Consider the following 14207-nt stretch of genomic DNA (forward strand, 5'->3'; position numbering starts at 1 on the left):
GCTTTCTACCTGCAAACACATGCGTTTTAACTTTACATAGTAATCTGCTGTATGAAACCTTGTCGAAAGCCTTCTGAAAGTCTAAATGAACCACATCCACCGGGCCCCCTCCCTGGTCATCTCTACTAATTACATCTTCAAAGAATTCCAGTAGATTTGTCAAGCATGATTCCCTTTTCGTAAATCCATGCTGACTTTCTGATTATACCACTGCTTTCCAAATACTGCGCGATGAAATCCTTGATAATGGACTCTAGCTACTTCACTACTACCCATATTAGGCTCACTAGTCTAAAATTTCCTGTTTTCTCTCTACCTCCCTTTTTGAATAGCAGGATATTAGCCTCTCTCCGATCTGTAGCAACCATTCCAGAGTCCAAAGAATTTTGGAAATGACCACCAATGGATTTACTATTTCTAGGGCCACTTCCTTAATTACTCTGGGGTGAAGATTATCAGGCCCTGGAGATTTATCCGCCTTCAATCCCATTAATTTCCCCAACACCATTTATCAACTAATTTCCGTCAGCTCCTCAATAAAACCTGCGTTTCTCAGAACTTCTGGTACATTATTCATGTCTTCCTTTGCAATGTACCAATTTAGTTCCTCGGCCCATTATGAATTCCCCCGTTTCTGACTATAAGGGATCTACGCTCATTTTTTATCAATCTTTTTCTCTTTACATAACTACAGAACCTCGTAAAGTCAGCTTATATGTTCCCCGATAGCTTACTTTCACATTGTATTTTCCCCTTCTTTATCAATCCACCTTTGCAAAATTTTTAACTGTTCCCAATCCTCATGTCTATTGCTTTTTCTTGCTAATTTGTATTTGCCGGTGAGACAGGACATACCCAGGAAAGTAAATAGTGGAGTATGGGACATTGTCTGTAAGGTATGATTCTGTGAGTATTACTATGTCAGGCTATTGCTGGACTTTTGCGGTGAGACAGCTGCGCTAACCACTGTGCCGCCATGCCATATATTCATTAAGGGGGACGACTAGGGGTGGAGCAGTGGGTTAGCACTGCTGCCTCACGGCACCGAGGTCCCAGGTTCGATCCCGGCTCTGGGTCACTGTCCGTGTGGACTTTGCACATTTTCCCCGTGTTTGCGTGGGTTTCGCCCCCACAACCCAAAGATGAGCAGGCTCGGTGGATTGGCCACGCTAAATTGCCCCTTATTTGGAAAAATGAATTGGGCACTCTAAATGGTTTTTTTTTTTAAAAGGGGAGCTACTATTACAGTCGTTGGTTGGAACATCTTCTTTTATTGATATATGTGTTGGTTTTGTTTGGCTTTGTGAATTTGTGATATAAAATGTTAAAAGCTCAATAATATATTTTTTTAAAATCATATTGGCTGCCATTTTAAAAAGCGGCCAGAATACTTACTGTCAGCACCTACTATTGAGATGTTAGGAAGGAGAGGTGAATGTCCGGCGTCCAAATTCAGTGATGCCTCCCTGCGAGTCCTCCTTGAACATGTCACGGTCAGGATGGAAGTACTCTACTGGGCTGAGGGGAGGAGGAGGTCCAACTGGGAAACCAACACGGTGGTCGATGCTGTAAGCGCACAGAGGGTGCATAGGACATCGGCAACCCAGTGGATTGGATTTGTTTATTGTCACGTGTACCGAGGTGCAGTGAAAAGTATTTTTCTGCGAGCAGCTGAACAGATCATTAAGCGCATGGGAAGAAAAGGGAATAAAAGAAAATACATAATAGGGCAACACAAGGTACACAACGTAACTACACAAGTACTGGCATCGGATGAACCATACAGGGTGTAGTGTAAATGAGGTCAGTCCATAAGAGGGTCATTTAGGAGTCTGGTGACAGTGGGGAAGAAGCTGTTTTTGAGTCTGTTCGTGCATGTTCTCAGACTTCTGCATCTCCAGCCAGATGGAAGTTGGAAGAGTGAGTAAGCCGGGTGGGAGGGGTCTTTGATTATGCTGCCCGCTTTCCCCAGGCAGTGGGAGGTGTAGATGGAGTCAGTGGATGGGAGGCAGGTTTGTGTGGTAGACTGGGCTATGTTCACAACTCTCTGAAGTTTCTTGCGGTCCTGGGCCGAGCAGTTACCATACCAGGCTGCGATGCAGCCAGATAGGATGCTTTCCAATGGTGCATCTGTAAAGGTTGGTCAGAGATAATGTGGACTTGCCGAATTTCCTTAGTTTTCTGAGGAGGTATAGGCGCTGTTGGTGGTAGCGTCGACGTGGGTGGACCAGGACAGATTTTTGGAGATGTGCACCCCTAGGAATTTAAAACTGCTAACCATCTCCACCTCAGCTCCGTTGATGCTGACAGGGGTGTGTACAGTACTTTGCTTCCTAAAGTCAATGGCCAGCTCTTTAGTTTTGCTAGCATTGAGGGAGAGATTGTTATCGCAACCCAACTCCACCAGTGGCGCAAAAGGATGAATGACCTTATTCACTCCTCCAGGATAAGTTTCATAATACATGGTCATAGAAGCCACAAAGGCTTCAAAATATCAGGGTCCAAGGGCCAGTGGCAATGGCATGGAGAAAAAAACACAGTGGAGAAACCACTTTGCCTCTCTCAGCAGACATGGGACACTACATGGAGCGGGCTGGGGTAGGGAAGGGGAGACCTGGCTGAGGTTCAGAGGGAACAGGCAGCCCCACATCACATTCCCCTTGCACGTGGATGTTCTCTGTGCTCTGGAGGGAGCTGGTCCACAACGGCTGCCCAACTCTCACTAATGAACCAGAATACAATGCTCCGAATTATGTAACATGCAGCCCCTCTTAAACGTTCCCTTCTTTAAGCAGGAGAAGCTTTAGCACAACCAAGCGGAACGGGAGAGGACAGGAGAGGGTCGACCACACTCGAGGGCTCCAACCGAGTGAGAGGAGAGTGCTTCAGAGCTTGCTGGAGTTGAGTGGAACAGGGCCATTGTCTTTGGGAGTTTGGCCTTGGCAGTCCACCTAGTACGGATTCATCCATTCAATGCAAACTTAGGGTCAAATGTGACTTGAATCTGTCACTTGCACTCTACTTTCTCACTTGCAGCTGCCTTCAGGAAGAGACCAGGCCGGGAACTTGGGCACCCAAAAGGAGGAGCTGCAGCAGTTGAATACACCTGGGCCATGCACTCAGGATTGCCACCCAAACTTAACCTTAACATTCCTCCATCCCCCCCCCCCCCCTCCTCTCTCTCGCCGCAGCTCTAACAACACTTAGCATGACTCCAATGTTCCGAAGCAAGTGGAAGTGAGTGAAGACCACGGAAGATGCTGCCAGCGTTTGGTGAAGACCCTGAAGTTCCGAAGCAAGTCTGACATCAGCGAAGACCCCCCCCCCCCCCCCCCACCTTGCGAAAAGTGCCATGGACATAAGAATCCACTCATTCCAAGCGAAATGTTCTGAGGATCTGGTTGCTGCAGGTCTCTTGTCTTCTCGGATTGCCATGATGTGAGCAAGGCCCGAAGGATCAGTCCAGACCTTTGCATGCCACTTTGGTCTATTTGCGTTCTGGACTGGCATGTCTTCCCGCTGGCCTAATGGAAAATCGGGAGTGGGGGTGGGAATGATTCAGGCCAGGTTCTCATTTGCATCGCTTTGGTGGTTTCACACCGGCCTCCAATGGGATTTGCAGTCCGCCAAGGCCAGCACCAGCATAGGACCCCGCAGGAAATTTGCACGGGTGTGAAACTGATTTTTGGACTTGTACCAATCCATCCACCCCCACAACCACCTCCCACCAACACACAGTCATCTATTGCTTTGATGGAAGTAATTTTTGATCAAATTAGTGCAAAATCCCAAGATTCCGAGGAGAAACTTGATCAAAAATTTAAAAAGATTTTAAAAATTGAAGAAATTAACAAGCTTAAATAACTTAAGACTACATATAAGACTATATATGGAGTCTGCATGTCCTCCCCGTGTGTGCGTGGGTTTCCTCCGGGTGCTCCGGTTTCCTCCCACAGTCCAAAGATGTGCGGGTTAGGTGGATTGGCCATGCTAAATTGCCCGTAGTGTCCTAAAAAGTAAGGTTAAGGGGGGGGGGTTGTTGGGTTACGGGTATAGGGTGGATACGTGGGTTTGAGTAGGGTGATCATTGCTCGGCACAACATCGAGGGCCGAAGGGCCTGTTCTGTGCTGTACTGTTCTATGTTCTATATAAGGCAGACACTGGATATCGAAACCCAAGAAATATTTAAGAAAAGGTAGCATACTTCCCCAAGGGACGTGCGCAGTGCAGTTTCACATTCCACACTCAATCTCTATTGAGTCAACTGATCATAGTTCCTTCTAGAATAGGCTTCAACTTCCCAGAGTAATGCGAGATGACAGAAGAATTTCACTCGCAGTTCTGGGCTTTGGGTAACATCCTACACATTCACACCACCAGTTGATAAATCACCTGAAGAATGGTCAAGTGGATGAAGTACACGAGGACTGAAGCCCCTGTAGAAATGCAGCCGATTAAGCGTTAACAAAGTGCAGATATTTATAGGGATCAAACTTTGAAAAATGATAGTAAAGGAGGGTTTGTCAAAACAGAGTACTTACCCCTATGCAAATCCTATCTGCCTAGATTTCAACCCTTTGAAGAAAAGTAATTAATTGGAGCGCTACGATTTTAAACTTCTGCCACATGGCCTTTCATCAAAGCAGGCAAACTTGACTGATAGTAAGTGATCCTTGTGAAACATGGTCACAAACTGCTATTTACAATAAAGCTGGTTATTTACAGACTAACAAGGAGAATGCTTTTTTTCTCTGTTTAAAACACCTGGCCAGACCTTGCTTTGTTCTCAGTAAATTACATCAGTAACTGATATCACTAATCAATCTGTACATAAACCAACTTTGTGGCAATCAGTTAATTTATGCAAATGCACCAGATGTTAAGAACACATCTGCTTCTCTTCCATTTCAATGTAATGCCAGACAGACAGCAGAATTCTACGGATGACCCCCATCTAAAAACCAATTATATTTCATGTCATAAAGCTGGGATTTTTTAAAATCCTTTCTTTAAAAAAAATTCTCAGAGTCAGTTACAAGATATGTATGAAATAGAATTAAAGGAACAAATTAATAGATATGTCCAATAGTCAATGAGCCATTCTTTATCTGGCGACAACTTTCATTGAAGTTTTACTTCCACGAGAACTATAAACATATATGCAAACGTAGAAATTAGGAGGTGCAGGCCACTTGGGGCCTGCTCCACCATTCAATAAGAACATGGCTGATTGGATTGTAACTTCAACTCCACATACATGTTTACCCCCAATAACCTTTATCAAGAATCTATCAACCTCGTCCTTAAAAACATTCAAAGATTCTGCACCCACTGTCGATGACGGAAGAGAATTCCAGAGAGACTCAACCCTCAGAAAAAGAATTCCTCCTTCTCCTCCCAGATGGGCCACCCTTTATTTTAAAAGAGTGGCGCCTAGTATGAGATTCTCCCAAAGTGGAAACATCTTCTCCACATCCACCCTGTCAAGCCCCTCAGGATCTTATATGTTTCGGTCAAAGAACAAAGAACAGTACAGAACAGGAACAGGCCCTTCGGCCCTCCAAGCCTGCGCCGATCACAAGTCCTATCTAGACCAACCACCTGTATCCTTCTATACCAGTCTGTTCATGTGTCTGTCTGGATAAGTCTTATATCTGCCTCAACCACCTCACCTGGCAGTGCATTCCAGGACACCACCCACCCTGTGTAAAAAACTTCCCCCGCACGTCTCCACTGAACCTTTTGCCCATCGCCTCGAACTTGTTCCCCCTTGTAATTGTCATTTCCACCCTGGGATAAAGCCTCCAACTGTTCACCCTATCTATAACCCTCATAATTTTATAAACTTCTATCAGGTCGACCTTCAGTCTCCGTCTTTCTAGGGAGAACAATCCCAGTTTATTCAACCTCTCCTCATAGCTAATACGCCCCATACCAGGCAGCAACCTGGTAAACCTCCACTGCACTCTCTCCAAAGCCTCCACATCCTTCTGGTAGTGTGGTGACCAGAATTGGACACAGTATTCTAAATGTGGCCTCACCAATGTTTTATGTAACTGTAACATAATTTGCGAACATTTATACTTGATGCCCCGTCCGATGAAAGCAATCATGCCATATGCTTTCTTTATCTCCATTTCCACCTGTGCTAACACTTTTAAGAATTTGTGGACCTGCACGCCCAGATCTCTCGGTGTTTCTATGCTCCTGATGGTTCTGCCATTTATTTTATAGCTGCCATCTGAATTGGATCTATCGAAATGCATCACCTCGCATTTGTCCTGGTTAAATTCCATCTGCCATTTCTTTGCCCAATTTTGCAGCCTATCTATATCCTGCTGTATTCTCTGACAAACTCCATCACTATCTGCACTCCAGCAATCTTAGTATCATCCGCAAATTTGCTTATCAGACCAGCTCCGTTTTCTTCCAAGTCATTTATGTATATTACAGCAGCAGAGGTCCCTGTACTAATGCCTGCGGAACACCACTAGTTACAGACCTCCATTTGGAAAAAACCTTCCACTGCTACCCTCTGTCTTCTATGGCCAAGGCACTTCTGAATCCATCTAACTAGGTCACCCCTGACCCAGTGTGATTTAATCTTACGTACCAGCCTGCCATTACAGACCTTGTCAAATGCTTTACCAAAGTCCATGTAGACACTTCTTACTCTTCTGAACTCCAGTGAACATAAGATTGTTCTTATGTAATGTAAAATTCAATCTTATTCAACCTTTGCTCATAAGACAACCTGTCTAATACAGATATTAATTTAGCAAAACTTCTGCGAACTTCCAATGCATTTACATCTTTCCTTAAATAAGGAGACCAATACACAGTACTCCAGATGTGACTCACCAATGCCCTGTATAACTCAGGCATAACCTCCCTACTTTTGTATTCCATTCCCTTCCAGTAAATTATAATATTCCATCCGCTTTCCTAATTATTTGCCGTACCTGTGTACTATCCTTTTGTGATTCAGGCACTGGAGCACCCAAATCCCTCTGCATCTCAGCTCTGCAATTTCTCACCATTTAGATAATATGCTTATTTTTTTATTCTTGTTGCCAAAATGGAGAATTGCACATTTTCCCACCTTCTATCCCTTTTGCCATGCCGTTGTCATGTGAGTACTTTTAAGAAATGGGTGTTTATCAAATAGCTGTAGTGGATGTACCTCTAGGAAATTGATGTTTATCAAATAGCTGTAGTGGATGTACCTTTAAGAAATGGGTGTTTGTCAAATAGCTGCAGTAATGTCAGAGTGTGGGTGGAGCTGGGCTGTCCGTCTGCTTTACTTTTGCTTTGGGCTAGCAGCTACAGGGTGTTTAGTTTCATTTTGCAGATCGGGAGCTGCATCCAGCAAAACCAGGTGTAATTCTGATTTATTTCTGCATGAAAGGAATGTCTTCAAATCACTTGCTAATTTAAAAGTGATGATGTGGAGATGCTGGTGTTGGACTGGGGTGAGCACAGTAAGACGTCTTACAACACCAGGTTAAAGTCCAACAGGTTTGTTTCAAACACTAGCTTTTGGAGCACTGCTCCTTCCTCAGGTGAAGGAACTCCTGAGGAAGGAGCAGTGCTCCAAAAGCTAGTGTTTGAAACAAACCTGTTGGACTTTAATCTGGTGTTGTAAGACGTCTACCTAATTTAAAAGTGATAACTGCTCTCAGTGGAGAACTTAAACCTGATGTCTGTGTTGAAGAGGGTATTTGTCTCATGGATGTTGCAAGGAAAGATTCAGGGTTACTTAGAGAGTACTGTATTCTTTGGGGTGAGTATTTGAGTTGATAGTTGCGAAGGTGTTTACTGTGTGTTTATAAAAATGGTAACTGGATTCATAGAATAAACATTGTTTTAATTTAAAAGTACTTTCGCTCTCTGTTACACCACACCTGTAAAGTGGGCCCTTGTGCTCCCCATAGCCAAAATCTATTAAAGGTTATGGGTCAGGTGGACTCCATGATACACTTTGGGGTTCTCTAACCCCTGGTCCGTAATACTTTGTCCACTCTTCAAGCCTAGCAATATAATTTTTACACCTCGTTCTGTCCTCTTAACATCTTACGATCCTATCTACCTTTGTCATCAGCAAATTGTGCAACCATACTTTGTGTATTCTGAAACATTCCCTTAAATTTCTGCCACTGCATCTCTATTTACCTATCCCATAACCCAATTTTCCAGTTCACTTGAGCTAGCTGTGCTTTCATGTCCTCATAATTGCCATTACTTAAGTTAATGTATTATTAGTCATGGGCCCGCTCTTCTCTCCCTCAAACTGAATGTAAAATTCAATCTTATTATTGTCGCTGCCACCTCGGGGTGCCTTCACTAGGGAGGGGGGGGGGGTCATTAATTAATCCTATCTTGTTGCACAATGCCATGTCTAGTACAGCCTGTTCTCTGGTTGGTGCCAGAACATGCTGTTCCAAGAAACTATCCTGAAAACATCCTACATGTTCCTCATCTCGCTGACCTTTGCCCATCTGACTTTCCCAATCTATACTCAGATTAAAATCCCCCATAATTATTGCTGTACCTTTCTGACGCGATCCCTGTATTTCCTCTTCTATACCCCATTCTACTGCGTGGTTACTGTTAGGGAGTCTATACACCACTCCCACAAGTGAATTATTGTATTCATTATTTCTCATCTTTACCCACCTCTACATCCTGGCTTCCTCAATTCAGGTCACTCTCTTTATTGTGCTAAGATCATCATTCATTAACAGAAGCACCATTCCACCTTCTCCTAGCTTCCTGTCCTTCTTAAACATCATAAACCCTTCAATATTCAGATCCCAATCTATGTCATGTCATCCTGCGGGCATGTGTCTGTAATGACTATCAGGTTATATTTATTTATTTTTATTTCGACTCTTGGTTTATCTGCTTTCAGACACAGAGCCGTTACTTTTGCCATTTTATTATTTTTCTAACCTCTCACCTTATCTGCTGATTTACTCTTAAATTAGTACTCCCTGTACTCTCTGTCCCTTCCTGTCACGATGAGTTTATCATTTCCTACATTAATATCTTTCTCTTTTGCCTTTTCTCTATTTTTTGATTTACCACATCTTCCCAAATTTGATCCCTTATAAACCGCGCTATTTAGTTTTAGAACTCTTTCTACTTTCCTAGATGAACAGCTCAGTAGATTGCTGGGCCCAACACAGTTCAGGTGTAGATTGCCCAGTGCTGGTGCCAGTGCCCCATGAACTGGAACTCATTTCTCCCACACCAGTCTTTCAGCCATTCATTTCTATAATATTATGTACCCTATGCTAATTTGCACGTGACTCAGGATTATCTTTTGATGTCCTGCTTTTTTATTTAGTGCCTAGCTCCTCATACTGTGCAGAATTTCTTTCCTCGTTCCACCTATGTCCATAGACCATGACAACTGGATTTTCCTCCTCCCACTGAAGTTCCTCTCAGCCTGAGCAGATGTCCTGAACGCGGCACTAGGCAGGCAACACAGCTATCTGGGCTCTTTTGATGCAGAGAAGAGTGTCAATCCCTCTCCCTATACTGTCCCCATTGACCACTCCAATCCTTTTTATCCCCACTTAAATGGTTTCCTGTACCACAGTGCTGTGGTCAGTTTGTTCATCAACACCACAACCCCCACTATCATCCAAACAAGCTGAGACCCTCAAACCTATTGGACAATTGAATAGGCTGAGGCTCCTACCCTCTGGATCCCTTTGCCTGCCTCAATTGAAGTCACACCCTCCTGTCCCTGACCATTGACCAAATCAGAAGACCCTTTCCCAAGTGGTGTGACTGCCTCCTGACACAAAGCAACTTTTCTCCCTCCCTGATGTGTCTCAGTATCTGCAGCTCAGCCTCCAGCTCAATGACTCTGAGCTGAAGCTCCTCGAGTTGCAAACACTTACTACAGACATATTTTCCCTGGATCACAGGAGCTCCCCCACACTGCAGCCTTGACACAAGACCTGTCCTGTCATCTTTAATGTGCTTTAGTTAATTACTTAATTGTATCATTCACTTATTTATTATAGTCCAGTGGAGGGTCACATGCTCTTTATGATTTTGGATGCACACTCTAAATGGCCGGAAGTGGTATGAAACAGTTCCTTTCCTTGTATTGGTGTAAGAGCCAATTCCTACAAGATGAAAACTGTAGAAAAGCAAAAGGAATGTAACACCTCATTTCCCTCCTCACCTAACTCCCACACTCACCAAACTCCTAAATATGGATTTATTTCCAAACTTATACTCAGCTCATTGATGAACCTTAAATTTATAGTAAACTGGAGCTAGAGAAACCAGATTCAACTCTTTAGCTAATTAACTACTCAGCTCTCTCAGGAGTGTTTTTACCCTGCATCAGGTTCTCAGGAGAGTGTGTTTACCCTGCATGAGGCTGGAGGAAAGAAAGAAACTTAGTCTACTTACACATGGGGACACAGTGGTTAGCAGTGCTGCCTCACAGCATCGAGGACCCGGATTCAATTCCGGCCTTGACTGACTGTGTGGAGTTTGCACGTTCTCCCCAAGTCTGCATGGTTTTCTTCTGGGTGCTCTGGTTTCCTCCCACAGTCCAAAAATGTGCAGGTTAGGTGTATTAACTGTGCTAAATTGCTCAAGTGTCCAAAGATGTGCATGTTAAGTGGCGTTATGGCGGCTAGCACTCACTCTCCTTGATTGAATACTCGCATTTTAGATTTTTGCTCCCATCTAGCAATTTGTATTTGTTGTTATTGTTTGGCAATCTCTGAAGTATCGAGGCAATTGACAAATCAAACTGTGTTCGCAGTTTCCTTTTGAACAACAGCATTGCTGGTGAACTCTGATGTTGCATGTGCAGTGTTCTGGTAAGACATTAAGAATTTGTTCACTCTTCTTGTCATTATCCCTCAATCCTGCAATACTTTAATGGAACACTTTCATGATTGAACAAAACGTTTGGCTAATCCATTTGTTGCAGGGTGATACGGAGCTGATTTGATAGGGCATATAGTATTTCCTTTCAGGCAGTCCTCAAACTCCTTCAAAGTGAACTGAGTACCATTGTCACTTACAATTTGGAACACCGGAGCAGATTGTGTGAATACGTCGTCTAGCTTCTCTATAGTTGGTTCAGTCGTGGACTTCATGATTACCACTTCCGGCCATTTAGAGCATCCAAAATCATGAAGAGCATGTGACCCTCCACTGGACTAGCATAGTCCATGTGCGGTTTGTATTGCTGTATCAACCATTCCCAAAGATGTGATCATTGTAATGGTGGAGTTTTGCGTAGTTTTGTACAGGATTGACATTGCCCCAGTTTCTCTTCAATCTGAGCATCTAAACCTGGCCACCAAAAATAACTGTGGGTCAGTTCCTTTATCCTCACCACACCAGGATGCCCCTCATGTAGTTGGCAAAAGACTCTCCTTCTCAAGAACGGAGGAATAATCACTCTGATTCCCCATAATAAAACTCCATTCTGAACTGTCAACTCAAAAGCTTTCACGTGATGCCAGAGCTTCAGACCAAGAATTGTACGATGAGCATCTGATATTGTTACTTTTTTGACTATGTCCATCACCTTCCCCATCACTGGATCAGTTCTTGTGTATCTCTGAACTGGAGGTGAAGTCATAGGTACATTATTCATGAGCAAGAAATACAGGATATTGACTAAAAACATTCTTCATGTTCATGCTTGACTTGTAACGGTAATTTTAACATTTGCATGTTGTTCTGACGTATGATATTGGATATCGTAGAGGTGCCGACAATATTAAAGGTCATCTTTGAAACCTACTACCTGACAAAGAAGGTATACATTTGTATGATCCAAAGATTGTTGTCAAGGGTCGATGATCCGTCAAAAGCGTAAAATGACGTCCATAAAGGTAGTGGTGGAACCTTCCTTCCCTGAATATTATTCTCAAAGCCTCTTTTTCTATGTTGCGTGGAATTCATTTATACGCTAGTAACAAGTTCTTGAAGCAAATGCTATTGGTCATTCCTCTCTTGAAGGCATCATGTGTGAGGCAACTGCAGCAACCCCATGGAGGAACCCGTTGCAAATAAGTTGCAACTTCAGCTTGGGATTATAGTGAGTCAATGACTCTTGACTTCTGTAATGCATCTTTTACCTCATTGCATGCACTTTTATATTCTTCTGACCAGTGCATGGCTGTTTGGCACATAACAAGATGTGTAACGGCTTCAATCATGTTGCTGAATTCAGCAAAGTTGACTATCAATCCTAAAAACAACCTTAATTGTGTCACATTTTGAGGACATTATGCTTATAAAATTGCTGGCATTTCCTTGTGTAAATCATCTTTATTGGTGATCTTGATCGAATGGCACGGTGGCACAGTGGTTAGCATCGCTGCCTCTCAATGGCAGGGACCCAGGTTCAATACTGGCCTTGGGTCACTGTCTGTGCGGAAACTGCACGTTCTCCCCACGTGAGTTTGCTCTGGGTGCTCCTGATTTCCTCCCACAGTCCAAAGATCTGCAGGTTAGGTGGGTTGGCAATGACAAAATTGCCCCTTAAGAGTCCAAAAGGTTAGTTGGAATTATAGGCATAGGGCGAGGGAATGGGCTTGTGTTAGGGTGCGCTTTTGGAGGGTCGGTGCAAACTCAATGTGCCAAATGGCTTCCTTCTGCACTATGGGGATTCTATGATGATATGACCCAGGTAATTTATGGATGACTTGAAAAAGTCCCACTTTTCTTTTTAATTCTCAGATTGTGGCTCTGTAAACACTTCAGAGTAGCTTCCCAAGTTCTTCATGCATTGGCAATGTGGCCTTTTTTTGCCACAGTTCTTACATTTAGTTTCCCTATTCCAGCATATTCCCCCGCTGAGGTGCTCACACTCTGCATTTTTTCAAACAGGGTTTATTAAGAGGTGTTGCTCATACTATCCAAGGTGCAGAATTACAAAGCAAGAGGCAAACATGATGTTACTACACATCATGTGATGCTTCACCAGCAGGGATGTATTCACTGATACATAACACTAATACGGAGGTATTTGAGCACAGCCGATCTGCAAAAAAATGCAGGTTCCATGATGTTTTCAGCATCCAATGGGACCTTATGCTATTGCAGCAGAGGTTATGCTGAAGCATAGGGAAAGAACATTTAATGCTGATTTGGCCTTTGGATGTAATGTCATTCAAATTGGTTTTATATCTATTATTACAGGACCATTAACTAAAAACTAGGCAATCCAATTTGCCAAAATCTTTGCTAAGATAATCATAATTATGATAAAATTCCGCTGCATACACTTGACAAAATGATGCCTACGGTACAGTTTTAAATGACCCGATCGTCTTTGAAGAACTTACAAGATGTGTGGGGGTAAGTCTAAACAAAATCAATTATGGTTCTTAGAAGGATACGGGTAGATCATAGAAATGATAGTTTCTGTTAGAAAACCTTTATAGATGTAACATTGGATCCATTGCTTCCAATGAAAGTGTTCTACTAGTTTTCAGTGTCTCTTCAAATGATCCATTTTCACCACCAGTGTCTAATCTCAAGCACACTCGTGCAAATGATATAGAGATCAGTTTTCCTTCCTGGTTAACTAACCACAATACTGCACAAGAGGAAAACTAACTGACTTTGTAATTGAAATGCAAAACAAAATACCATTAGGACAAGCCAAACCCCATCTTGTTGGAACAAGCCATCTGAAATATGCTACAATCTGACACTGAGAAGGAAAGTGATGGCAACAACCCTTTCCTTTATTTTGGAGATAGACAGGAATTTGGTTGGAAAGATCATAGTTGCGTAGTTCTTCATGAAGCATTCACAAGCAAGATTAATTTGGAACCTGCCCGTTAGCCCAGCGACATGGAGACCAATAGCCGGGCTCCATGAACATCCAGGCCACGACACAGAATGGATTAACCAGAGCATGGCATACTGTTTCAGTTAAGACCTACTCCTATCATTTGACTTTCTCAAAAATTAAAAATTTTTTTAAATGGACATTTGAGCTGCTTATTCAGACACCAATATATTACAAGATAGTCATCCAAGCCAAGAAACTCTTGGTATCCATCCATTGTCTAGGCATCAATGGGGAGCTACAGTTAGACTCAGTCGCCTGGATGATTAGCAGGATGGAAGTATAAGCCAACGTTCCTGATCTTGAACGTCACTCAGTGGCTCTTGCTAATAAAATCATGTTTGCGAACACTGC

General features: G+C 43.1%; 1 protein-coding gene across 8 annotated transcripts in view; it reads right to left on the reverse strand.

Annotated features, from left to right (window-relative positions):
* rerea (arginine-glutamic acid dipeptide (RE) repeats a) overlaps nt 1-14207 on the reverse strand; it is a 626626-nt gene that overhangs the window by 327890 nt on the left and 284529 nt on the right. The gene's annotated exons all lie outside the window — the stretch shown is intronic.

This window comes from Scyliorhinus canicula, chromosome 16, assembly GCF_902713615.1.
Source record: "Scyliorhinus canicula chromosome 16, sScyCan1.1, whole genome shotgun sequence".
NCBI lineage: Eukaryota > Metazoa > Chordata > Chondrichthyes > Carcharhiniformes > Scyliorhinidae > Scyliorhinus > Scyliorhinus canicula.